At 45.7% G+C, this 18,828-nt stretch overlaps 1 protein-coding gene across 2 annotated transcripts in view; it reads left to right on the forward strand.

The window, feature by feature from the left end:
* Window positions 1–10,467: 10,467 nt before the first annotated feature.
* The window catches only part of LYPD6B (LY6/PLAUR domain containing 6B), a 175,053-nt gene continuing 166,692 nt past the window's right edge, over window positions 10,468–18,828 (forward strand). Inside the window, exon 1 of one of the 2 annotated variants that reach the window (XM_032479417.1) lies at window positions 10,468–10,567. The gene's annotated coding sequence lies outside the window, so the exon portion shown is untranslated. The remainder of the gene's footprint in view (window positions 10,568–18,828) is intronic. The other variant, XM_032479418.1, reaches the window with a different exon arrangement.

The raw sequence follows: 18,828 nt of genomic DNA on the forward strand, positions 1-18,828 counted from the left end.
CCTTTTTTGAAAGTAGGATTGAGTTAAAGCTCAGTAGGCCAGGATATTAGCTGAATTTCTAAATTTCTTCTTGCCCCAAAAGGCATTTATTCTAATAATATGTTTCTTTTAGCTCGTTGGCATTCTTCAACTAATGCATTGGAGCTCTGCATATGTGGAAAGATTACTGGCATCTGCTGAGAAGGGCTGGGGTCTTTGTAGTCCTGTTTAACGTACTGATGATCAGTATTAAGGTACAGGTCTGAGATCTTTCAAGAGGATGCCAGTGTGCGGAGTCTTTGCAGGTTATAACAAATGGTGGGACACAGGGTTATTTTCACCTGCTCTCTTAGAAGGGAGACTTCCCTATCTCAGGTCACTGAAATCCCGTGGCCACATGCGGCATTGTGTATATAAAACATCCTCATTCTCATTCTTGGTTTGCTTAATGTGACGTGAAAGCCAGACGGTAAACTGCTTTCCTCAATTGCAAGTGGGAAGATGGACACCAGGTCAAGGTTTTATAAGTGGAACTGGGGGCGCCGCCAGTGATGTGCTTGTAAGATGTCTTATCCATCTCCTTGCGTGTGTTATTCTCTAAAGAACTTGGAAGATGCAATTAGCAGATATCAGATGGTTAAAGGTAACTTATGGAGTAAAACTTCAAACGTGGTGGGTGAATATCTAGGCTGAAGCCTGTTTGTTTAAGATGGGGAAGCCATCCTCTGAAAGAACCCAGTTACAAAGTGCACTTTGGTATCACTGGGAGGTGGTGACCCACAGGTTCTAGGACCGGCAGCTCTGCAACGCAGTGGGTCTGCGCTGACACCCGCTGTTCTCTGGGTTCCTGTGAGCCTTTCCCTTTCTGTCCAGCTCTGCACGGTGCACGGGCTCTGCCTTGCAAGTACTACAGAGCCAGAGCATCTGTGGGAGAATGCGGAACTGAAGATACAATCCACAAAGGCAGTTCCCGGTGATGTGTGTGTCAGCAGGTTTAATTCCAGCTTCTGTGACAGGTTACATCTTGTGGTTTGTCTTATGTATGTAGTCAATTGAGCAGGTGAGGGAGGCATCTCTTGGGTGACATAGAAGATGAAAATGTGGGCTCACTTGACAAAAGGCACCCTGAGCCGTGGGATTTTTTTTTTTCCTTTCCTTTTGGTGTTTGGTGGTTCTTCAGCCAATATGCACAAAATTCAATATTCATCAATTTCTGTGTGGTTAGCTGGGCTCAAAATAATCAAAGATTTGCAGGTAACATCTGTGGATCTTTCCACTCGGGAGGCGCTGTGGATGCAGAGGCTGGAATTCTCCACCTGCCTTGCTTCCCCATGGCTGAGAGAGGTTCTGTTTGGAGCCTCTCTGTCTCTAGGACCCCCAAACCCTTACCCCTCCCCACGTCCAGACCGCCGACTATTCTCATAGGATAGCTTTTCCAAAAATCCACCTAAAATGATATTTTACTCCTTTAGAATGTATACCCGAAGTGAGGGAAATCGGCAAACTTGCTCCGGATGACATGGACCAGCCCCAGAATCTCCTCATGCTCAAAAGGCAGTAGCAGGCAGTCCGTTCAGGTGGGACTATCCTGGCTGTGTGCCAGACACTGTTTTAAGTGCTTTACATGTATTAATCCATCTAATCCTTCGAATAACCCCATGAGGTAGGCATCATTATCTCCTCTTCAGTGGGGAGGAAACGGGCACAGAGAGATTAAGTCACTTGCCCAAGGTCTCACAGCTGGGTGGAGGAGGCAGGATTGAAACCCCTGCAGACTGGTCCCAAGGTTTGTGCTCTCCCCAGTTAGTAACACTGCCTCTCAGACCAGTGCTGTGTGTGCATGCGTGCGTGCGTGCGTGCGTGCGTGTGTGTGTGTGTGTGTGTGTGTCTAGTGATAACCAGCCACCAGCCTCAAAAATCCTTTTGTAAAGAATTTATACAAAGTTTTATTCCTCTGCAACTTTTCTGGGTTTTCTCCTTTCCTACGAGTCTGAGACCTTATTGTTATTTGAATTACTTTAAGCAATCAAATGCATCTAGGAGGGAATCATTGAAATAATAATGAAAGAGGATGCTTCACAGCAGGGGTGTCTGGGAATGTACAGCTGCAGGCTTCGGGAGGAAGGCTGCCTGCAGAAGCGCCATGCTCAGAATATTTTTCATACATAGCAGACACTTAGACGTGTGGCTATCACTCTGTCACAGTTTTCAAACTGTGTGTAGTAAGAATTTCTCTTATCCATATTGGTTTTTTTCTCTTTAGGGCATTATCTCTGGTAGCATTTTAAAATCTATCATCTGTATTCCTCGGCTTCTCAAGGGGAAAAGAAAGCAGGATTCTCTTGCCCCAGCTGAGCCAGCTCTAGCGAAAAGTCTGAGGGGGCACTGGGTGGGTCCCCTCATCCCCAGATCTGTGTGCAGCCTCGGAGAAGGCTCTCCGGGAGCCCTGCTGATAATAGCTGCCTCATACCTCACCTCCAGTCCTGTCAAGATGATTAATAGGACCTCATTTTAGTGCTTTAGGTTTTAGAAAAAGTAAACATGCCAATCATACCACACATGCATATGCATGTCCGACTACAGAAAGGGCCAGGAGCAGCACTTGTAGGGTTCCCCCAGGAGCCTCCTGCTTTACCAAAGACTCCCTTACCTGTGTGGGCCTCTCCTGTCTGAGGATGCTTCTGATGGGCCACTGCAGGGCTGGGAGGGACAGGCTGATGGCAGATATGTCTAGGTCATGGGATGCTAATTCCTTCAGCCAGTGCCAATGAGGCAGCCTGCAAGACAGACCTTAACCAGCAGACCAGGTGTCCCTGCTGCCCTGCAGTGCCCCTTCTGGGACATGCACACAATGGCACAAGACCCTGGAGCACTGGCTATCAGGCAGTGATTCTACTGAGGAATTCCAAATGGAAAAAATGATGGACATGGGACCTGGATCCCACTCTAAATCCCACTGACCCACTATGTGATCGTGGTCAATGACCACGTGCAGAGTCTCAATGACCTCATTTCCACACCCGAATTACAGAGATTTGTAGCCCACTGCCCTCCACAGTTCAGTATGTTGTGAGGATCAGATAAGAAATTGTGTGCAAGCATCTTGTAAAAGTGCTACTCAAGTATAAGAGATTATGTTGAAGAATGAAATTCAGCGGAGTAAATCTTAAAGGTCTTATTTGATTTTATTCAGTGATTCGTGAATCGGGCAGCATCCAATCTAGCAGACAGAAAGAAGTGCTGAGGAGCTGTACTAAATGAAAGACTTTTATAGGCCAAAGGGAACGGAAACAAAGAGGCAATAAGCAGGTTGGTTATTGCAAATGCAAGCTCACTTTCCTTTAGGGGCTGGCAGGGGTCTCTCGGGCAGATTGCCTAAGGGCAGATTGCCTAAGTGCTGATGATCAGGTGATTCCTGATTGCCTGGTTTAACATTCCATTTCTGGGAAGGCTGAAACTGTAATTAAGTCTCAGTTTGGTGACATGGGGCTTAGCATAAGGGACTCCACTTGGGGCCTATTGCCATGTTTCTGAGAGTTACAATTAAAAAAAAACTTCCCAGGAGAAGGTATTTTTGCCCTGGACCCCAGCTTTCCCTTCACCTAGCGTCCCCAGGAGGGAAGCCTGAGACACCCCGGGAATCATGTGATTCTACCTGGTGAGAGCGAATCTCATGGGAGCTCTCCTGCAGGGAGCAGGGCTTGGGGCTAGCTTCCTTCTTTGTGCCCAGTGGCTCCTCATACCGAGGGCTCCTGTGAGTGCTCCCCACTCTGTCCTGACATGAGATCATGAATCAAGTCCATTCAGATTCCCAGTAATGTAACCACAGCTAGTGCTGAGAGCCTGCAGCCCAGCAGCATCTTTGTAGGAGCTTAACAAGTTCCCCAAAGTGAGATCAGGGATGTGCGGGGAGTCTCTTGGCCAAGCCTGAACACAAAAGCACACGCAGCTTCTGCCAGCATCTGGAAGCAAGCTGTCTGCTCCTTCTGCTAGAAGGTACCCCGTGTCTCACAGACATCAAAAATGAACTGATGGGTGCCAAAGGGGAAGGGGGTGGCGGAGGGATAAATTAGGAGTTTAGGATTAGCAGATAAAAGCTATTATATAGAAAATATCTATAAAATAACAAAGTCCTACTGTATAGCACAGGGAACTATATTCAGTATCCTGTAATAAACCATAATGGAAAAGTATGAAAAATTATATGTATATGTGTGTATGTGTGTATATATCTACATATATATATATATACACATATATATACACATACATATATATATATATGAATCACTTTGCTGTACATCAGAAACTAACACAACATTGTAAATCAACTATGCTTCAATTAAAAAACAAAAAGAAAGTTCCTGGTATCTGAAAGCTCCCCACCTCCCGACCCAGCACCATGCACACCAGGGGCGGGAACTCACTGCACAGTACAGGCAGGGTCTGCCCTCTGTACGGCGTCCCGCCGCTGGCAAACGGGAGATGACTGTGATCATGGTCTCTGCTTTATACTGTCTCCTTTTGGATATTACACCTAGGAGAAACCGAAATCCCCAGAGTTCAAGTAGCTTGTCTGAGGTCATGTGGTGACTTTGGGCTCCAGAACTCAGACTCCTTCTACTTCAGTCTGCTGCGTGCCCACCTCAGTTTTTGCCACTCCCAGTTTCCCCTGTGAGCTGCTGTACGTGAACAGTGCCTTTTGGAGTGGATTTCACTTTACTATATTGGATGCATGAGTCGGGAAGTTCTTAGAAGAGGTACGGGTACATCAGTATTTATGGAAGAGTAGGCTGTGAGGGCCATTGGGGCTCATCTGGTTCTGCCCAGCGAGCTTCAGTGTCACCCCACCCGGCACACTTAGAGGGCCAGAGCCCAGAGCACCTCCCTCTACTCAGGTGCCACTGTGCTGCACCAACCCCTGGCCCACAAAGACGAGGCCAATCACAATCACTCTGACTACAATGAAGCCTCCCAGACGTGAGGTTAAGCCTTGTTGAAGTCAGTTGTGTGAAAATGTTTTGCCACAGTCATGCATCATGTGTGTACTGTGTGTCAGGACCCTGGTGATTAAGAATGGCCTTCAGCACCTTCTGGACTGGTTCCAGTAGCCCCCAGTCTTCCCCGGATTACCCAAGTGCCTTGCAAAGTACCTAACCTCTCTGTGAAGCAAAGTGCTCGGTACCGTGCCCGGCTCACGGTAAGAGCCTGCCCTGCGTGTGCTTTCTGGAGTCTCTTAACGAGGAATAGGTGAGGGTGGTACTGTTACTCTTCCCACAGACAGATGAGGGAACTGCGGTGTGGAGAGGTGAGGCGAGCTGCCCAGCACCGCAGACCTGGGCAGTGCTGGAGCTGGCTCCGGAGAACACGTTCTTAACCAGGAGGCTAGGCTCTCCCCGGGGTCACGTGGCTGCCCGAGAGCGTGGAGAGACTGAGCCGAAACCGTGCTCCAGTTCCAGACCACAGCTTGTTCCCAGACCTAAGCAACGTACAGGAGCAGTTGACATCTTCATGTGAGGCACTCAAAGCCTGCTGCAAAAATGTAAGCACTCAGCAATTTTTCCACAAAGATTTGAGCACCTACATTGTACTCAGCATTGTTTTCAGAGCTGGGGAGAGGTGGTAAATAAGACAAAGTCTTCATTTTCTTAGAGGCAAGTTATAAACCAGTGAGCAATGCTTTCTAAAATGATTCAGTACAGTTAAGTGCCACAAAGAAAACTGAACAGGGTGCTATGATAACACGTGGCTTGGGTGGTCAGGGAAGGCCTCTGGGCATGATTAAAGAAGCCAGCCTTGCAAAGATCCGGAGACAGTTCCAAGCAGCAGGAATGGTAAGTGCAAAGGTCCCGGGGCAGATTTTTCTTGGTGTGTTTGTGGCACTAGAACTCTGATTTTACACAAAGAATTTTCTCCATAATGGTATTTCAGTTTCTCATTGACCTAGCAAATTATAAAGATGATAAATATGTTTGTGTCACCTTTGAAAGTAAGGAATCAGTTTGGAATAATCAGGAGCTTCTTTCCTGGGTAAACACAACAACAAAGGCATTTATGCATTTTTGTAGCCAGCAACTTTGTAAGCAGACCCATATATTTGTAGTCCCTGCTTTAGTGCTCACTCTGAAACCAAGGAAAAGAGGGCCCTCCCATCCCTAGCTGATGTGTTTTTGACAGCCGAGCAAATTCACACTGATCCATAGTCCCTGAGAGGTTAGAGTTAATACTGTGGGATAAATATGGAAAAGCTGATTTGCCAGCCTCAGGGTCAAGCACAGGCCCGAGGGGGCCAGCCACATCTTTTTATAGTCTTCTCAGGGAAATGGAACGGTCGCAGTGTGCCACCTTGGACATTTTGCTTGCTGGCCTCGTACATGAGAGGTGTGCTCAACTCACTTTGGGAAGGTTATTTCAACTTTCTGCTACATCAGGACTTTGTGACTGGTGAACATCAAAAACCCAAAGAAAACTAAGCACCCTTGGCTGCCCTTGGTAAGCACGTAGAGAAGATTCTGAGTTTTGTCTGATAATTCTTAGGCTGACATTTTGGGGCATCTCTAAAACAGACCCTCTCTGGCCGCAGCTGCTGCCCGCCCTGTTCTTGCTCAGTCCTTGCCCAGATCTGCCTGGCAAGAAGGGTTTCCCACCGTGGGCCTCACACAATGACATGGCATCAAGCAAAGTCCTCTGTTTCAGGGTCTAATTAGCCTGTGGCTTTAGGAAGTGGAACAAAACATCTACATTTTTGTAGGTTGTCAGTTGAAAGTGTTCGCTGAATAGCCTCAGCTGTTCAAATAATAGAGTTAGATACAGTGGGGTGTGTGGAGTGGGATGGGCTGGGGTGAAGGGCGTGGGTACTGGAGTGAGACATCCAAAATCCTGGCAGGCAAGATCCAGGCTTCTTTGAGATTTGAGGGCTGATCCAGAGGTGGCTGCACATTTTATTTTCCTGTTGAAAGAAGCCTGATTTTGCTTGCTAAGTGCTGCTCATGTGAACCTGGGTTGTGGAGGGTGAAGCATTTCATTTCCTTGGTTCAGGTGGGCTGAGGGCTTCACTTAGAGGGAAGGAGGCTTCTCAGTAGATGCGGGGTTGAGGGAGGTTCAAAGTGAACAGGTCCCGAGGCCAGTTTCCTCACCTATGCAATAGGAAGTTTGGACGAGATCAGTTTTGTAGGCTCACCTTTCAGTGAGAAGCAACCAAGTGCTTGTTTCAAAACCTCTCTGCCCTCCTGAATCGGAATTCTCAGGAGCAGTGATCTATGTCTTGTGCAAGCATCCAGGGGCCCCTCCTTCTGGAGGTCGTTTGGCCTGTGTGATCTCTACTAAGTGTCTCAGCTCTGAAACCCTTGGGTGGGTCTAGAAGGCAATGATTCCTCAGTAGTCTTAAGACCCAAACCTCTTTGCAAATCTAAGGACAGCTGTGGATGCTCTCTTTAGGAAAAATATATGCAGACACAAAATCCAGTTTCAGGGTCTGTGATCCTTGATTAAGAATTCCTACCCTAAAGGCAACCCTCAAAAGAGAATCTAAACACCTAGACTCGTGCCGAGCACAAAGCAGCTGCTCACTGAAGGCTAGCTGTTCCATTTACGTCTCCCAGCTTTTTCCTACGTTATCCTAACATTATCTTCATGTTACAGGACACACTGTGGCATGGAGAGATTAACATACCTGGTAAGTGGTTGCTGGATTTGAACCCAGTCTGACTCCAGAGCCAGTGAACTTGCAATTAAAGTGGTTATCAGATTTGCCTACCCGAATTCATGTCTCTTTCTGACCCTAATATTTCTGGTCACTGCCCTATACCTCTCCCATAGTCGTTATAATTAATTGAGCAGCTGCTATGTGCCAGGAACTATTCCAGGTACTTTATATGCATTGTTTCACTGAAAAATGTGCTCAGAAAATGATGTACAGTATTAATGTACACACTGAGTCCTGTGAAAAGGTAGGTAGGATTAGGAAGGAAAACACATCTCAAGGCTCAGAAAAATATTGGACTTTTTCCTTTTTGGATAATTTCTCTTCCATTATGCTCTCAGGGAACTAGAGACAGGAGAACCTGAAGATGTCCTAGTTCAAAAATCCTTTTCCTAGGGGCCAGCAGGGAAGAATAACACACAGTTATTTGCAAAGATTAATTAATTTAGTCTAGGTTCTTCAGAGATCTTTCAATGGTTTTGCCCTTATTTTTTTTTAGCACTTTAATGACTCGCAGACATCGGCTGACTCCCTTAGCCCCGCCACGCTGAGCCCCATTAAAGAGTAAGAGTACCGCTTATTGAGCAGGTGCTTTGAGCTGGTGCTGCACTCACACACTTGACGTGTGTTATTTCATTTAACCTCATGATGATATCAGACCTTCATATTTCAGTTACCTCTTTCAAGCAAAGAACCTCAGCAGAAATCTTGTCTGATTTCACGCCTGCATGTTTCCCAAGTGAGAGAAATGCGTAACTGAGGAAGATGCCTAGGGTCACTTAGCAAGCCCAGGAGAGAAAGAGAGAGAGAGAGAGAGAGAGAGATAGAGAGAGAGAGAACACGAACACGAACACCAGGGCAGAATTTATACCTGCCTGATGATTCCTAGGCCAGCCTGGGTGGCAAACCTACCAGGCTGGCCCAGCCAAGATCACACACATAGCGAGAGGATCCTAAATCACAGGGGATCACATGCTCCACTGACTGAAACTGACACACGAGAAGGGCTGGGTCCACTGCTCGTGGGTAAGACCCAGAGCGGCTCCTGAGCTCAGCCTCACCTGCTGGTACCAGTGTCTGTCCCAAGGGCAGGCCCCTCCACAGCCCCACCCTGGGACACCAGCCTCCCCACCCACCACAGAGGGAGTGCAGCTGGAGCAGGCACACCTAGTGGGGCATCTCCTGTGCGTTTTTCCCAGCTTGGCCTTAGGTGTGAAGTTTTTTCCCAGCCGGGCCTCACCACATCTTAAACACCCAGTGTGCAGGGCTCACTGATGAAGGGGGACGGGGGTCCAGTTCTTGAGACTGTTGGGCCTGTTGCTGGGGGTAGGGGTGGGGCAGGCCACTTAGCCCTGACTTCACCTTAACAGACAGCTTCCGATTTTGGCTTCTGGGGTTTAATGTGCAGTCACTGAAGTGTATGGAAATAGTTACAGGAAGGAATGTTCTCCATGCAACTGTGTAGTTGTGCAGCATTTCCGGCAGTGCGCTTGGAATGGATTTCTTTGATGAGTCTTGAAGTGAACATGTGAGTAGCTGCATCATAACTCATCTCCTCTGCTTTGTGTGTTAAGACCATTTGTTTGTTTGATGGAACACTTAAAAAATATACCACATTCTTACTATCCCCTTCTGACACATCTTTGTTTTTGAAACTGTCAGGGCCTTAGTAAATCCAAGTAGCTCAGGTCACACTTGACCTCTGAGAGGCCTGGAAAGGCCACAGGTTAGAGAACTCAGACCAAACCCAAGCCCTGTTTCTGCAGAAGTTCTGACCCCGATCAAGACTTCCCTGCCACTCCTGGGCCCCAAACTCAGCTGTGCTACCAGCCATGGGATCTTGGCTCAGTCACCCAAACTCTGGGCTGTGTTTCCACAGTGCAAGGCTGGTGGCACAGTATTCTATGTCTAAATTCTTCTGCCTGTGACATCTTCAGAAGTTAAAGATTTGCTTGAGAGCAAAGGTGTGTGGACCTCCCACAAACCAGCTGCTTGGCTGGCACTGGGAAGGGAGGTAAGCAATCCAGAGAGGATGAGTGGCCTGGAAGTAGGCAGATTGACTCTGGGCTCTCGCTGACAAAGTGTGAGTGATGCTGGAGCAGACTCTAGCCTGGGCGGACCAGCAGGAGGCTTGACTCAAAAGACTGGATCACACCTCATTTGTTCATCAGGTATTACCTGAGCACCTGCTCAGTCCTTGGTTTGTTCATGGCTCTGGTGATTCAACAGTGGACAGGGAAAGTTCCTGCCCAACCTGGGGCTTACAGTCCAGGGCCAGGGAGGACATCACTATCTGAAATGATCTTATTTACAGCTTACAACCATTATTTTAAAAAGGGGTAGAATCATTTGGGGGAGGGTCAGGTTGGATGGTCGGTAGAAGCTTTTCTGAGCTCTTCCAATTCTGAACTTGCCTTTGGCGCCATCATTTTCACCCCTTGGGTCGCGGTTCTCGGGTCTACAGCCCACAAAGAAAGGGGCTGGCCTCCCCTCCTTGTGCTCAGCGGCGTCTGGCTCACAAACTCTGTGATCCATTTCTCCATCGGACCAGGCTGTGCAGAGACAGGCCGGCCCCTGGCTCCCCGCCGCCTCCCAAGCACTAACTGCCCCAGGTGTCATGCGGCCTCTCCCTTCCACCCCGCGGAGGATCCCCGAAACTCCCGGAGGAGCCCGAGCCCCCGGCTGCTCGCGGCGGGCGGGGCCCACCTGTCCCGGCCCGGCCCCCTCCCGGGCGCCCCAGGTGGCTCGGGGAGGGGAGGAGCCGCGCCCCGCCCCGCCCCGCCCCGCGCGGCCGCACCAACGCCGGCCCCCCGCGGGCGCGCTCCGAGCCGGGACCGGGAGTCGGGAGTCGGTCCGGCGGGTGCGCGGACAGGCCCGGCGGTGCAGGTGAGCGGGCCGGGCACGGCGGGCGGGGGCAGGTGGTCGGCGGGGCTTCGGGGGGAGGGAGAAGGCGGGCCCCGCGCCCGGGCTCTGCGGGGCCGCGGGGCTGCGGCGGGCAGTGCGGGGCGCCCCCGCCCGGCGCGCCCGGGCCGCGGCGCAGCGGAGCGGTCGGGGTCCCGTCGCTGCCTGGGGGCGAGCAGCTGCGAACAGCTGGGCCCGGCAGGAGCTGCGGGCGGAGGCAGGGGCAGGACCCGGGCTGCGAGGGTCTCCGAGGGTCTCCGAGTGGCCCAGGAGCCACTATTTCCGCGGCGCTGGTGGAGGGAGGGGAGGCTGGGGGGCCGACTGCGGAGGAGAGCGCGGAGCTGTGCCGGGGGCTCAGGCCTTTGGGGGAGCCCAGAGCCAGCTCCCGCCTCTCTCTCTGCGGTGCTTTCCAGTGGCCCGCGACCCTGCCGTGCTCCCTCTGCGTGGTTCTTTACTTTTGGTGCTCGTGTCGAATCACCGACATACACCTGGGTTAGTTACCTGGGGCTTCCAAAACACTGGGTATGCGAGGCTGCTCTGACTCCAGGGGCCTGAGGTTGTAAGGCTCCATCCAGGTCTTTGTGCCCTGGGGCGATGTGGGGGACTGGTGTGGAGGGGTGCTCTCCATCTCCCAGGTCCTAGCCATCAGAATGATAAAGTGGAAAAAGTCTAGAATTTAAATTCTAGTTACTAGCTGTGTGACCTTGAGCAAGTTACTTAACTTCACAGACCCTCGGTTTCCTCAAAGGTAAAATGGGTATTATAATCCTTACAACAGCCTTAAGTTTATGATGTTCATAAAGCCCATAGAACATTGCTTTATGAGAATTGTCTCCATTTTTTTCTCTGTCACTGTAACATTTCCTACCTCCCAGAGGTCCCCACTCATTTCTGAACAAAAGGGAGATCCAGGAGGCTCCAGCTGCCCTCCTTTAGGAGAAAACAGTGGTGGTGGTGGTGTGTTTTTGGAGGGGTGGCATTTTTTTTTTTCACTCTGACTTGTTCGTGGCCCAGCCTCCTCCAGACTGTCTTAATTCCTGACACCAAGCATCCTAGAGACCAAGTTTGAGAGGTGCCACTGCACAGGCCTTGAATATAGAAGGGATGTTATCAGCCTGCTTTCGTCACTATGGACTGTATTTGTCAGAATTCTTTGGGTTGGGTTTTGGTCACTTGAAAATTGCCTTATGCAGTATAGAAATTGGGTCACCTAAATGAAAAGGCTGAGGGTTTTAGCTTCAGTCATAGCTTGATCCAGGGGCTCACATAAGGTTTCAGGGCTTGTTGTCTCTCATATATATCTTGGCTCTTTTTCCTTCTGTGTTGACTGATTCTTAGTATGGGGTGATAAAAAGCACTGGCACCTTCAGGCTTATCTGTTCCTTTAGAGAGAGCGGGTAATGGGAGGGTTGTCTCTCTCTTCTTCCATCTCCTCCATCCTTATAGCAAATCTTAATATTCTAGAACAAAGCAGGGCCAAGCCATCTCAGTGGACAGGGAGGGGTTTCCACCATAGGAGTGGGTACTTTGCTCAAATGCTACTGTGATAGATATGGTCCTACCCTAGTTGTCTGGGATTTGGGAGGGAACAGTTCCCAATGAGAAGTCTGACTTTGGGGAAGATAAAAATAGGACCTATTCATTGCATCATCTCTGCCTTTGCTCACTACCATCGAAAGGAAATCTTTAGTAGAGTGTAGACAGCCTGGACACCATATTCCATCTGTCAATTGTCAAGTCTTTATCCAAGGCGTAGAAGGCATTCTGCATGTTCATCCTCTAATTCGTTGTTTTGTTGTTCATTCATTCGTTTGTTCATTCAACATTTAATAAATGCCCAGCACATGCCAGGGCCTCTGCCAAGGGTGAAAATGTTTGCTTTTGAGGAGCTCACAGTTTAGTTGGAGAGGCAGATGTGCAGATAACAGTGTCTGGGACTGTTTACCTGTCTGGGGACAGCGAAGACTTCCCAAGGAAACTGGATGATCTCTAAATTGGAGACGAGTAGGGCTGCTCTAGGAGAAAAAGTTGGAGGGACTTCCCAGGCCAAATGGTGGGGTATATTAGGGGACTTTCTGTTGTAAGTAACATTATTTAGGTTACATTACTGTCTTGATTAAGAAGCCTAGAGGTAGGTGGTTCAAAGTGGTCCCAGTTCTAGGCTGGCTTCTTGAAGTTTCTCTTGGTTTTCCCTGCCCTGCCACAGGGTGGCTGGAGCTCCATTATGCCTTCACATGAGAGCATCCAAGTAAAAAGGGAGGGAGACGGCTTGCTTCTCAGTGATTCTCTAGATAAGAACAAAATTTCTTGGAAGTTCCTTGTGCCATTGACCAGAATGGTCACATGCCCATGCTTAACCAGTCACTGGCAAAGAAGAAGAGGGTGGTGGTGATTGTTGTGGCCAAGCAGTGTTCTGGAGCTGGGGGAGGGTTCACCTTCCCTGAGCACAGTGAGGCCCGTATCTGAAAATCAGAATTCTGTTAGCGGGGAAGAAAGCAAGACTGCCTATCAGGCTGTTAGGTAGGCAGTCATCCGTGTCTCCAACGGGTGGTGACAGATGATGACAGACTTGGCCTCTTGGGCAATCAGGAGACGTTCAGGACAATAGGAGAAGTGTTGGGTGTGGTCGAGGAGAGGAAAGGAGCTGAGGTTGGAGATGCAGTAGAGACAGGAGTACCCTGTGTCAGATGCCACTCTGGGTGTCCCTAAGAAGCCTACATCTCGGTCTCATTCCTCAAAGAACTTACACTTAAAATCTGAAAGAGTTTTTCTTCCTTTGTCCTACTCCCATGGTGACAGCAGCAGTGGCTCTTTCTATGGTGGCACCTCTGTGGGGTGGATTGGGCTGGAGGAATTCAGGGAGGGGCCATGCGTAGTTTGAAGAAGCCTCAGAACTGGTTCTGCTGTGCCTCCCACCCCCCAGGACCCCCTTTCTCTTCTCCCCGCCCCCTCCTGAGAACACTTGCCGCTCTAAATCTTTGGTGAAGGTGCAGTTAGTGGTAGATCCTGGACTAGAAAGCAGTTCTCCTGACGATCGCCCAGCAGGTGAATACTTCATAGTTGTGTTTAGTAGGAAACCAGGCTCCACCATCTACTGCTAGAGCACCAAGAACACCGAGACTGTTTTCCTTTGCAGTCTGACGTGAGTGCTGCTTTTTGTTTCCGTTTGATACGGTGGACGTTGGTGGACGTTTGGAGTTAGACTGGGCAGCCAGGGGTGCTCCTTCTCATGCTCCTCCATCTTCAGTATCTACTCAGCCCAGAAATTGGCAAAAAGACCTAGTCATTAATCCTGGAAGAAAGGAGGGCGTGGAAGGCAGCATATTTTGTTGTTTCCATCAGCAGTCCTGCCCAGGGCAGCCCAGGGAGAATGTGAGGGAATGAGGTGGAGAGGTGCCTTGGGAGTCATTCATGCACCAGTATTTATTGAACAGCTCCCGTGTGGCAGACACTGTTCTGGGGATAAAAAGCGTACACAAGAAAGACAAAGTCCCTGTTCTCATGGAACTTACACTCTACTGGAAGGAGGCATGTCTATTTTGTCTCGTATGTCAGGCGCTGAGATGTACTGCTGTGAAGAATGAGATAGGTTAAGAGAAGAGTGCAGTAGTTGGAAACACGCCAGGCGTGGTGCTGGCAGCCTTCAAGGTTTAGTCTCTCTCTGGTTTCCAGCACAGAAATATGGCCTGAGCGGGTATGGTGCCGGGCAAAAAAGGACGTTCACTTGGAAGAAGAGGATTACATATTGAATAACTTGATCTTAAAGCATTTCTTTCATGCAGAATCTCTCTGTTTGTTTATTATACCTCCCATTGTTCCCAAACATGATCTACAGTGACTTACAAAACATGGTACCAGGTGGTGAGAAATAAATGAAGAAATATGAGCAAAGGGAACATAAGGGTCATTTCTTTCATCATTGTGTTCCAGAATTGTTTAGATTTGGTACTAGGGGAAGAAGGAAGTATGTGGTTAAAAGTGTGGTGATTCATGCTCAGGGTTCATTATTTAAAAGGTGACAGTGTAAATTTTGATGCCTCAGAAAGTTATAACTTTTTTGGGTGTGTGTAAAGAGCCAATTTTATTTGATAGGAAGAAATGGTCTCTTTACTAAAGACGTATATGAAAATTGTCTCCTCAGTTCAAAGAAAATGAATGGTTTTTTAAAACATTTTTTTAGGGCAGTGTAAAGTGTGTCAAAAGTTAACAGAGATCAAAAGCCTACTTCCAGGCTATAATTCGGTGTAAATAAAAATTGGTGAAACGTTGTTTGGACCCATAACTGGAAAAATACACAAATTCAAGTAAAAATTTACAGCATAGAAGTGTTACACAGAGTTAATTTTGATTACCTATTTTTACTGGGTTGTTTGTTTTCTCATTGTTGAGTTTCGAGAGTTCTTTACATAATCTGAATATATGTCCTGTGTTGGAAATGTGATTTTCAAATGAATTCTCTCAGCCTTACCTTTTAATTCCCATAGCAGTGTCTTTCTCAGGGTAAAAAAAAATTTTTTTAAACTTTGCTAAGCCAATTTACCAATCTTTTTATGGATAAGACTTTTGTTGTTGTATCTAAGGATTCTTTGCCTAGCTAGAAGTCTTGAAAATTTTCTACATTTTCTTCTAGAAGTTTCATAGTTTTATGTTTTACACTTAGGTGTATGATCCATTTTGGGTTAATTTTTATATAAGGTGTAAACTGTGAGTCAAGGAACTTTTTTTTTTCTTTTTGCATGTGGAATTCCAGTTGTTACAGCACCATTTGTTGAAAAGACTATCCTTTCCCTATGGAATTGTCTTGACATTTTTGTAGAAAATCAATTGGCCATAATTACAAGGGTTTATTTCCGGACTCTCAGTTCTGTTCCATTGATCTATGTGCCTGCTTTGTGCCAACACCGTCTTGATACTGTGACTTTATAATAAGTTTTGAAAGCAGGTAGTATAAATCCTCCAACCTCATTCTTTTTCGAAAATTTTATTGCTCTCCTGGTTCCTTTGCCTTCTCACACAAATTGTAGAGTCAGCTTGTCAATATCTACAAAAAAATTCAGCGGAGATTTTGAATGGTATTGCACTGAACCTATAGACTCATTTTGGAAGTACTGACATCTTCACAATATTCAGTATTCTAATCCATGAACACAATGTAGCTTATCTCTCCATTTATTTCTGTTTTGATTTTTTTTAAATCAGCATTTGACAGTTTTCAAGATATAGATCTTCCACGTGTTTTGTTAGATTTATACCTAAGTATTTCATTTTCGGGGTTGCTCTTGTTGCTGGTATATAGAAATACAATTGATTTTTGTGTTTTGCCACTGTATTCTGTTACCTTGCTAAGGTCATTTATTTGTTCTAGGAGGTATATTTGTAGATTCTTCGGGATTTTCTACATAGACAGTCATGTTATCTGTGAATAAAGATAGTTTTATTTCTTATTTTTTCCTTTCCAATCTGGATGCCTTTTATTTCTTTTTCTTGCCTTATTCAGCTGGCTAAGACTTACAGGACAATGTTGGATAGAAGCAGTGAGAGAAAACATCTTTGCCTTGTTTCTTATAATAGGGAAGAAATAATCTTTCACTATGAAGTATGATGTTAGTTGAGGTTTTTCTTGTAGATGCCCCATGAGATTAAGGAATTTCCCTTGTATCTCTAGTTTACCGAGAGTTTTTATTATGGCTGGATTTTGAATTTTGTCGAATGCTTTTTCTCTGTCTTTTGACAGGATCATGCGATTTTTCTTCATCGTTACTGTGGTGAGGTACACTGATTGATTTTCGAATGTTGCATCAGCTTTGTATTCCTGGGATAAACCCCACTTAGTTGTGATGTATTTTTGGAAGAGACTGTGTAGGATTGCTATTCTTCCTTCAGTGTTCGGTAGATTTCACTAGTGAAACCATCTAGACCTAGAATTTTCTTTGATGAAAGGTTTTTAAACTACAAATTTAACTCCTTTAATAGACGTAGGACAATTCAGGTTGCCTGTTTCTTCTTGATAAGTTTTAGAAGTCTATATCTTTTGAGGAATTGGTCTTCTTCACCTAAGTTGTCAAATTTATGGACATAAAATTGTGATATTCTTCTACTACCCATTTAATGTCCTTGGGGTCTGTAGTGATAGTCCCCCTTTCATTCCTGATATTGGTAATTTGTGTCTTCAATCGTTTTCTTATTCAGTCTGTCTAGAAGTTTATCAACTTTATTACTCGTTCAAAGATCCATATTTTTGCCTTCATTAATTTTGTTTATTTTTCTGTTTTCAATTTTATTGATTTCTGCTCTTTTTTATTTCCTTATTTCACCTTGCTTTGGGTTTAATTTACACTCCTATTTTTTAAGGGGTAAACTTAAAATATTAATTTGAGATTTCTGTTCTGTTTTCATATAAGCATTTAGTGCTATACATTTCTCTCTAACCACTACTTTAGCTGCATTCCACAATTTTGATATGTGTATCTTCATTTATTTAAAATTAAAATATTTAAAAATTTCTCTTGAGAGTTCCTCTTGACCCATATGTTATTTCAGAGTATGTTGTTTAATTTTCAAATATTTGGAAATTTTCCAGAAGTCTTCCTGGTATTGGTTTCTAGTTTAATTCTCTTACCTTACGGTATAATTTGCATGATTTCTGTTCTTTTAAATTTGTTCACATTTGTTTTATGGCCCAGAATATGGTTTGTCTTGGTGAATGTTGCAGGTGCACTTGAAAAGAATGTGTATTCTGATATTATTGGGTAGAATTTTGTGGAAATAGTAGATCAAGTTGCTTGATAGGGTTGTTCAAGCCTTCTGTGTCTTTACTGATTCTCTGTCTACTTATTTTAACAGTAATAGAGAGGCATGTTAGACTCTCCAGCTACTGTTGTGGATTTTTAAATTTCTTCTTTCAGTTCTGTGACTTTTTGATTCATGTTTTTAACCATCTGTCCTTAATTGGTGTCAACTTTAATAATATAAAGCTAGTTATTTTACCAGCAATAGTGAGTTTCTTCTGGGATAGACAAAGGAATTGCAATTCAGGATATGTGAACTATGGTGGACCATTGGCAAATCCAAAGAACAAAGAAGGGGAACTTGCTTTTATAGGGAAAAGTGGAAAGTTGGGAGCGGCTGTAATAACGAGAGTCTTGTTGCAGGAAGCTGGAATTCCAATGTGTGGCGGCTTCTCATTGGTTAGGCTGCTACAGTCTCTGATTGGTTGGGCTGTTACTGTCTCTGATTGGCTGGGCTGTCCTCCAGCAGACAGAAGTTTTCTTCTTTCTGCTGGATAGTGAAGTAGGAAACATCTTTCTGTTTGGAGTAATTGATGATGCATGGTAGGGTGTGAGAGCTCCCCCTGCAGGCCCGTCTCAATTTCAGTTTTAGCTGGTTTCTTTAATTCCACAGTACATACACATTGAGGATTATGTCTTCTTAGTAGAGTGGTTGGCTTCTCATTATATAATATTCCTCCAAATCCTTGTTAGTATTCCTTTTTCTGGGATCTACTTTGGGTGTAAATACTATAGCTACTCCAATTTTCTTTTGCTTAATGTTTGCATCCATATCTTTTCCTGTTTTTTTTTTTTTTTAATATTTACTTTTTTCTTAAAAATTGGAGCATAGTCAGTTTACAATGTTGTGTCAATTTCTGGTGCACAGCACAGTGTTTAAGTCATACATATACATACATATATTCCTTTTCATTTTCATTATAGGTCTACTACAAGATATTGAATATAGTTCCCTGTACTATGTAGTAGAAACTTGTCTGTTCTTTATATAGTAGTTAGTATTTGCAAATCTGTAATTCCCAATTTATCCCTTCCCATCCCTTTCCTTGCTTGGTAATCATAAATTTGTTTTCTATGTCTGTGAGTCTGCTTCAGTTTTGTGTCTTTTTAAAAAAATATATATTCCATATGTGAGTGATATCATATAGTGTTTTTCTGTCTCTTTCTGGCTTAGTTCACTTAGAATGACGATCTCCAGGTCCATTCATGTTGCTGCAAATGACATTATTTTATTCTCTTTTTATGGCTGAGTACTATTCCATTGTATAAATATACCACAACTTTTTTATCCAGTCATCTGTTGATGGACATTTAGGTTATTTGCATGTCTTGGCTATTGTAAATAGTGCTGCTGTGAACACTGGGGTGTGTGTCTTTTTGAATTAGAGTTCCCTCCAGATATATGCCCAGGAGTGGGATTGCTGGATCATATGATAGGTCTATTTTTAGTTTTTTGAG

The sequence above is a fragment of the Camelus ferus genome, chromosome 5, assembly GCF_009834535.1.
Source record: "Camelus ferus isolate YT-003-E chromosome 5, BCGSAC_Cfer_1.0, whole genome shotgun sequence".
NCBI classification, from domain to species: domain Eukaryota; kingdom Metazoa; phylum Chordata; class Mammalia; order Artiodactyla; family Camelidae; genus Camelus; species Camelus ferus.